The following is a 7,832-nucleotide window of genomic DNA, read 5'->3' as shown; positions in this document are numbered from 1 at the left end:
TATGAAATTAATTATGATCCCCTTAGTAATAATATTGTATCATCCTCCCTTCTGTAAGATTCTTACTTAACTTGTAACCACTTTATTACAAGACATTATAGCACCTGATGGCAATAAATTATATATATGTAATTATATGTATTTATTTTTTTCCTGTGATAAATTGGCTAACAAGTGGGTTTGTTTATGCCACTGTGTCTCTGAATTGGCTTACTGTTGTCTACAAACCATTGGTAATATATCTTCGCTGCATCTAACTCAGATACCAGACACAAAAGCATGTATTAAAGAACAGATACATTTCTTACAAATTAATATTTATTACATTTAGTTCATCACTTAAGTTCTACAACATTGCTTTTCTCCAGTGAGAAATTTTGTGCAAAGTCTGAAGTTGTAAGTTGCAAAAACAAGGTCCGTCAGTAGTTGCGAATCACTTAAAATCAGGCTTTAGTACAGTAAACTGAATGGCAGAAAGCGAGGAAATTAGAAATTTTGTCAAATACACAAGTGATAAAAGAGGTAAAGTTGACTGAAATCTACAGACTCCTTTTTTTAGGTTTAGGGTTAAGGTTAGGCCTAAGGGACAAGGTGGGAGGTGCAGTGGCCTTGTGGTTAGTGCGCTCAGCAATGGATCGAGCGGTCCGTGTTCGAGCCCTGGTCAAGGACATTGTGTTGTGTTTTTGGGCAAGACACTTTTACTCTCACAGTGCCTCTCTCCACAAAGGTGTACATATGGGTACTGGTGAATTTAATCGTGGGGGTAACTCTGTGATCAACTAGCATCCTATCCAGGGGTAGTAGAAATACTCCTAGTCGGTTCATGCTACAGAAACCAAGATAAGCCTGGCCTGATGGGCCACTTGGCTCTATGCAGACTTTACCTTTTACTTAGGGACAAGGTGCTGCATCAAGTGGGGGAAGGGACAGTGGAGTCAGAACCTCCCACTTCCCATACCTCTATCTCTTGACTCCCACCCTTGTTCGTCCTGCTCCTGTCCCCTGTAGATTAAGAGACTCAAAACACATCCTAGTCATTTAGCTGCACAGTCCTTAGGCATTTCCTTTTCTTTTTTCCTTCATTTTCAGCCTTGCTACTCTTACCCACATCTTTCAAGTGAATGACCTATGACGTAACCACTGTCAAAGGGTTTCATTTTGAGCCTCATTTTGAGCCCAAAGGTGAATTTTTCTTTGCCCGTCGGCCTAGAAGTCTCTAAAGACACTAAATGAAAGTCAAGTAACATTTTCAGTTCTTGTTTTTGAAAATATTTGAAGCCTTAACGAATGACAAAAATTAGCATTTTGCGTTTCTCTCCGGGCTCCTTCCCCCTATTCTCCCGGGCTCCTGCCCCTTATTCTCCCTGGCTCCTGCCCCCTGCCTCTCCCTACCATCAACAGATGGCTGAATGGTCAGGAGAGGAGTTGCCATATGGAGAGCATTGGTCAGTGTTCTCTCAGTTGGTGTTTTTACAGCATTGATGTGGAAATCATCCATGGACAGTATCTAAAAGGACTTTTGCTGAGCCAGAATAGAAAAAAATGTACAATAGAAGAAGTTTTCTATTGGGAAATCCAGATAATAGTAATATGTAAACAAATATTAATTTTAGAAAGTTATACAGAGTCTCAGGTTCTAAGGTAATGTGGTCAGAAATTGTCTGGGTGGCCTCATAATCAGAAGATTGTTGTGTGAATACAGGGGGGATAGCCTATTTATAACTAAAAATGAAATTCATTTATTGAGTTTTAACTGGAAGTTATCATCACCCAGATTTTATGGTATTTTTACTGTCTTACAATAACATATGCATGTATTTTTAATTATCCTTTAAACAGCTTTGTATTCCATGTCTTCTGCCATCTTTAGATATTCAGATGTCATGCACTTCTTGTGGTTTTTTCTAATAGCTAAATAGCTTTTTCTAAACTCTAATAGCTATGCAACTAGTTTAAAATAATTTTCACACTTTAGAGGCGCTAAAAGCAAAATACAGAACTGCAACAATTCGAAATTACGACAAGAAACAAAGAAACAATAATAAAAATGAAAATTTAAAATTTTATTTTCGCCAGCCTCAAGCTTCCTGAAGTACAGTGTGATTAAAATTGGATATTTTATGATAAAACAGACCTTGGTGAATTCTTCCTCGAGTTGAGGCCAGATTTTGAACCCTTTTGGGGATTCATTCCTACACTTGTTACACCAACGTGTCCAAGATTTATACGAAGTACTGCTTCGATTTCGGCCAACTTGGTCTATAATTCGGTGATACCGAGTGAGGACAGGATGACCGTGTTTACTTACGTGAGTGCCCCCAATCGAACACGAGCATGTCTTCCCGACGAATTTGATCGAAATGCCGTTTACATACCGATTCATACGGTTAAAGCCCATCAATTCAACAAACTTGAGAAGTTGATGTCCTCAGAACACCGCTACAGCAACATAAAAGCTGCCTAGTTTTAGCCTTAGCGCACATCGTAACGTAAATTGCCACTGGCTCGCCACTTGCGAGCATGTACTCTCACGAAACAACAACAATTTCACACCGTGTGCAAGTTCAGTTTGTCTTTGGCACAATATATAATATTAACTGAGAACTATCCAACAAATGAGCGGAGTTTAAAAGCTAAGTTTACGGTGTGCGCTCTAAGTTTTGTATCTTTTTGACTGTCGACAAGACTCGCTGCGAAAACAACGTAAAAGTTGCAGACATTTTGTAGTTTTGTTAAGGTGTACCGCTGACTAGCAAAATACTGTATCGCGCCCCCAAAAAAGTATTTCCGGGGTGTCGAGCGTGACTAATGTGCGAGCCTGCGAGCCGGGCCCCGAGTCGCGAGCCGCGAGCCTATTTTTGCGAGCCACTCTAGATTTTTCTGTTTTTTTTTTTTTTTTTTTTTTTTTTTTGCGAATTTTTAATTTAACGTTAACGTTTTACCCAGTAAATGCTACACTCGGCAGAAGGAACAGAAATTTTCGATGTTCTTTTCATGCGTGAAATTCCGCGCAAGTAATTTTTCTGTCAGTGTTAAATTTAATTTCATCATGTTTCATCGAACGGATTCTGCAGGTAAGTTTATATTTTCATCTACGAGTGAAATTTTGAGTTCCCTCTTAAATTTTTGTATCAAAATGTTGATTATGTAAAATTAACTACTACCCAAATGTCAAACACGAAAACGTTCAAGTGAGGCGAATTCTAGGTAATCAAGATTATACTCTAGAACATTAATCAAGCACCGCAATGAAAGATTCATATATTTGTTTTTTGCTTGCCAGTTGTCCATTGCTTTGTCTCTCGGGAAACCAGGCTCTTAATTTTTTTTAACGGTTCCCCGGTAAAATCGAACGACAGGACGACCGCTTATTTCGAGCAATTCAATAGCTTGGGGATAAAACCCATCCGCCCGGCCATAAAACAAAAACAAAAAAAAAACAACAACAACAACAACAACAAAACCGAAGTCGGTTTTTAACCATATTTACACATCAGTTTCGTTTAAAGTTTGCTTAAATCCCGACAATCTCGCTGGAGTATAAATCATTTATGTACTTCATTGACCCTTCATTCCGCTATAACGCGAAACTTCGCTCAGTGAAAGTCAGTACAATTTGCCCAGCTGAAAAATATCACAACTCCTTGCAAACTAATTAAAGAGTAGCAAAAGTTTCCCTCGCGTCTAGCTACCAAAGTCTGGTAATTCAAAAGCAAGATGGGAAAAATGTCCGTCCTAAAATATCTGCGTAATTGATAGAAATAACTTTTTAAAAAAGGAACTCTCCATCACCTAGCTCACTCGCTATGCTAAAGTGCACCGACACATGAAGACTGCGGGTGTTTGCCATTATGCCAAAAATTCCGGACGTTTCGGTCGAAAGTCAAATGGGAAGGTCCGTTTCGGTTCCCTCCGACCTAAATATTGCGGTCGGACCGGTCCGACCGAATTTGCCGTTCCATTTTTGACAAACCGGTTCATTGCCCTACTTCTCTTCACTTATATTATGTAGGGAATTCTCAAAAAGGAATAAAACATAAGGGCATTATGCCCGTTTTTGTTTTTTTGTTTTTTGTTTGTTTGTTTGTTTGTTTGTTTTTTTGTGGGAATCTTTCGAGGCTCGCAAAAAGAGACTCACAGCTCCAGGCTCGGGCTCGCAGACTCACAAGTCGTTGTCCACGTTAAGTTCCGCTTTACATTGGCGAAGGGATTCCCAAGCAGCGGATGACAGTCTTGTTCGACCCTTAGCCTAGAACTGTTACGAACCCGCTGACAGGTCCATGAGTCGTGTTTATAGTCTGTGCAGTCTTTGAAGAACGCACAGAAGGAGCATCGAGAAAGCATCGAGAAATTAAGAAATACCGCCGGGGTAAATACCGCCATGACTGTCCTGTTGAAGTCAGCTGGCAATGTAGGTTTCAAAACTGCAAGTAAGATTACCTCAGCGTCTATTTAAGGTATCTATGGGCGGAAACAAGCAACAGCCGGAAATACGCTAGTTTGCGTATTTTTAATGATAGCACAAATGTGTGACACACGGGGCAGTGTTGTGTTACGCTTCAACCAAGGGACTAAATAAAGGTCTAATAAGCATAATTTATGCAGAGGCAGTACGTCTAGTCTGCGCTTATCAGTCCGGAATATCCCGATATATTAGGACAGCCATGACGTCACGAAGCTATTGTTAGCAGGGAAAATGGCGGACTTTTCATGCGGACAAAGAAAGTATGTTGTTTCCAGTCTCGCATAAACTCTAGCCAGCATTAAACGGGACTTTTTTGCGACCAAACGTTGAGAAGGAGAATAAGCGGCCTTTTTGGTAGTGAGAGAACGTGAACTGTCTTCTAATCATTCAGTTTTTTTGGTGTCAAGCGACGATGTACACGCGATTTTGTGGTCAAATATTAAGAGTAGGCGTTATTTTCTAGTATTTGCGTATTTTTAATTGAGCTGTTTATATTTTTTACTGGTTCTAGTGTTGTTAAAGTTTCATCAGGCCAAATTCCACGGTTGCAAACAACGCCAGTATTTTGTAAACTCTCTTTGAATTTGAGGCCCTACAAGTGTACTTGAACCGCTGTTGTTATAAGGCTTGAGTAATGCATTGTTCCTTCATTTTTATGACAGTTGTTTTCAATTTTTCTCTCTTAAGTACATGGAAGAGCATACTCGACTGCTCGAGGCACTTTACCGAGTTTGTGGGGAAGAAATGGAAAAGAGAGGAAAGAAGACGTCGCTAAGTACGCGGACGAAATTAAACAAATTTGGGCGGGAGGTCTCTGTGTTGGTGGATTCACCAAATGTGTACCCCAGTTGTATCACTGGAGAGCCAACAGCCTGTTGAAAACCACCTACAGCACAGAGGTGGCAGCGAAACAGACAAGCCAGGGGTAGTGCAGTGATTCCCTGTAAATGATTCTATCGGTATCCCAAGGAATGGCACAAAGGGTAGAGGAGATTGTTTGTGCTCATTTACCAGACGTTTGAGGGCCATGCAAACATTTAAGTTAAGGTTTGTAGGGGGCATTGTACTCTTTTTTGGCATTTTTTTAAAACCTATACACACTGCAGCTGTTCCTAGTAGATGATGATTCTTTTCACCTCCCCATGAAGTTTGAATGTACCAGAAAGTAATATTTTTGCAAAATAATTATTATGAAAGCAAAGACTGAAAAAGTACAAGAGTTTAGAATGTAGTGTTGAGTGTTGAACGTTACTAATTGTGAAACTAATGCAAAACATTAATTGATTGTGAACAGGAAACATTTCAGTTTGGTTAAGAATATGTAATAAAAAATAGAAAACATATGAGTCATCAGACCACTTGAGGGCACTCTCTTAATTATTTACTGAGAACTAATGTGGTAACTAAATTCAAAATAAATTCATATTTTAAAACGAAAAATACATTTGTAATAATATTGACATCTGTGAGCAATGTAATAATCTTCTAAGCGCTTGTGATTTGTTTCAGGTCCTGCATTCTGCCAAGAGGCAAATTCAAGGTTGAGAGTACGTAAAAAGTGAGTAAAATAAAATGGATTTTACTTTCAAGACTGAGTTTGTTTTGTATCAGTTTAAATAAATATATAATAAAACCTTAGAACATGTGGATGGATTGTCAATGCTCCATTGTCAACCTGTCCAGGAATTATATATTGGATATTTTTGGGTAAATAACTTGTTAAAGTCAACAATTATATGTAAACTTTCATAATTTAAATGTGGAAATCAGACATGATATCTTTTAGCACAGCAACAAATAGATACAAGAAATATTTGAGATAAATACCAAAATGGAGAAATTTCAGATTTACAAAGAATATGTTAACGGAATTTTTGACTATCTATACATCTGAAAACACTATTTTTCTAGCTTAGTTTATTTTGTATAAAAGAACAAGAATTTCTCACTCGTGTGCGTTATTCAAAATTCTGCTTCAATTATGATTTCATTTCCTCGATTTAGCCAAAATGTATAACATTTTGGACATTTACAATTTATCTTTGCTGGCATATAAGAACACGCGCGTGCTGTCGATTTCGGCCCAATAATCCCTAGATAAGACGAAAGCCTCAATTCTCATATCGATCATTTCTGTGCTTAGAAAAATGCAGAGTAAAGATGTTTACCGATTGTACCGTCTCTTTCCAAAGAATGATAACTTCAGCTCGTCAAACTTAGCTCGCATTGCGTTCCGTAATGCTTCCTTCGGTCCGAGGATAATCGTTATCTGGGCACAATTGCCTGTGACATGGAACGCGAACACAAACTTCCCTTTAATTTTATTATTTGGACAGTATTTAACTAAATTCGAGATAAATATACACCTCCTGAGGGCCCGCATTCATGGCATTGGAAAGTATTCGCGACTCTCTTTGTCCGCCATCTTGAATCTCTTGGTTTGTTGTGAAACACAACACTCCAGCCAAAACACGCATTCGCATTGGTTGAAACGTGAGTTTCGTGACAACACAGCCGTGCTAATATATCGGGATATTCCGGACTGCTTATACCATGTGGCAACGAATCAAATTAGCATACCACACAGATACCCCAACGCGGAAAATATCATGTGGTTATGGTATCGCGCTTTCAATTTGATTCGAAAGGCAAAACACGCTCCTCGGGCCGGGAGGTCTTTTTAAAGGTAACATTGAATTACACTGAGTTTATAGAGGGTACAAAAAGTACCCTATTAATTTTAAAGCTGTACTGCTGTTCTTGTACTCGAGAGCGAACTTTGGGAAATGATTCCCAATCTTAAGGTACATTTCTCTAGTCCTACGCAACGCTGATGCATTTGTATTATTGAAGCGTTTCGCTCGAGTAAAACGTCTTCTTTCTTTCATTAGCTGTCAGTTGTTTGGTTAAGGCAATTCTTCGATCATATACCCGGTAATCGGGTACGGCTTTTGCATGGAGTTGCTTATAGCCTGCCCGCCGGTCTGAAATTTTGACACATTTTCCACGGAATGCCATATTGAAGCTCTTAAACAATCTATGATTGTTTGGAAAATCTAAGGGATACCGATTTCGTTTTTGGTTTCCTATTTAATTCAGAATTTTCTGAGGTTGAGTATGAGCATACTAAATTAAAATCGCCATGTCCTCGGCCCGGCCTATTCTCGACATCTACGTACAAGTTATAGTCGGAGTCATAGCCCGAAATTTGTGTACAATTTCGACGGAACAACTTAGCAATGGGACCTCCTGAGATTATTTTACGATCTTTCAGAAATGCCAAGGGATTCTCAAAACTGTGGACGAATCTTCGGAGCAATCGCTTCATGGTCATTTGTGTCAGACTCACTTTGATAAAAGATTGCGT

General features: G+C 39.0%; 1 protein-coding gene across 1 annotated transcript in view; it reads left to right on the top strand.

Annotated features, from left to right (window-relative positions):
• Positions 1-4,035: 4,035 nt before the first annotated feature.
• The window catches only part of LOC149104626 (ribitol 5-phosphate transferase FKRP-like), a 9,473-nt gene continuing 5,676 nt past the window's right edge, over positions 4,036-7,832 (top strand). The window contains exons 1-3 of the mRNA XM_089270910.1: positions 4,036-4,725; positions 5,153-5,512; positions 5,975-6,023. The gene's annotated coding sequence lies outside the window, so the exon portion shown is untranslated. The remainder of the gene's footprint in view (positions 4,726-5,152; positions 5,513-5,974; positions 6,024-7,832) is intronic.

This window comes from Orbicella faveolata, unplaced genomic scaffold (assembly GCF_042242905.1).
Source record: "Orbicella faveolata isolate gen_17 unplaced genomic scaffold, um_ofav_v1 contig_34, whole genome shotgun sequence".
In the NCBI taxonomy this organism is placed as follows: Eukaryota; Metazoa; Cnidaria; class Anthozoa; order Scleractinia; family Merulinidae; genus Orbicella; species Orbicella faveolata.
This window is presented reverse-complemented; position numbering and strand designations above follow the sequence as displayed.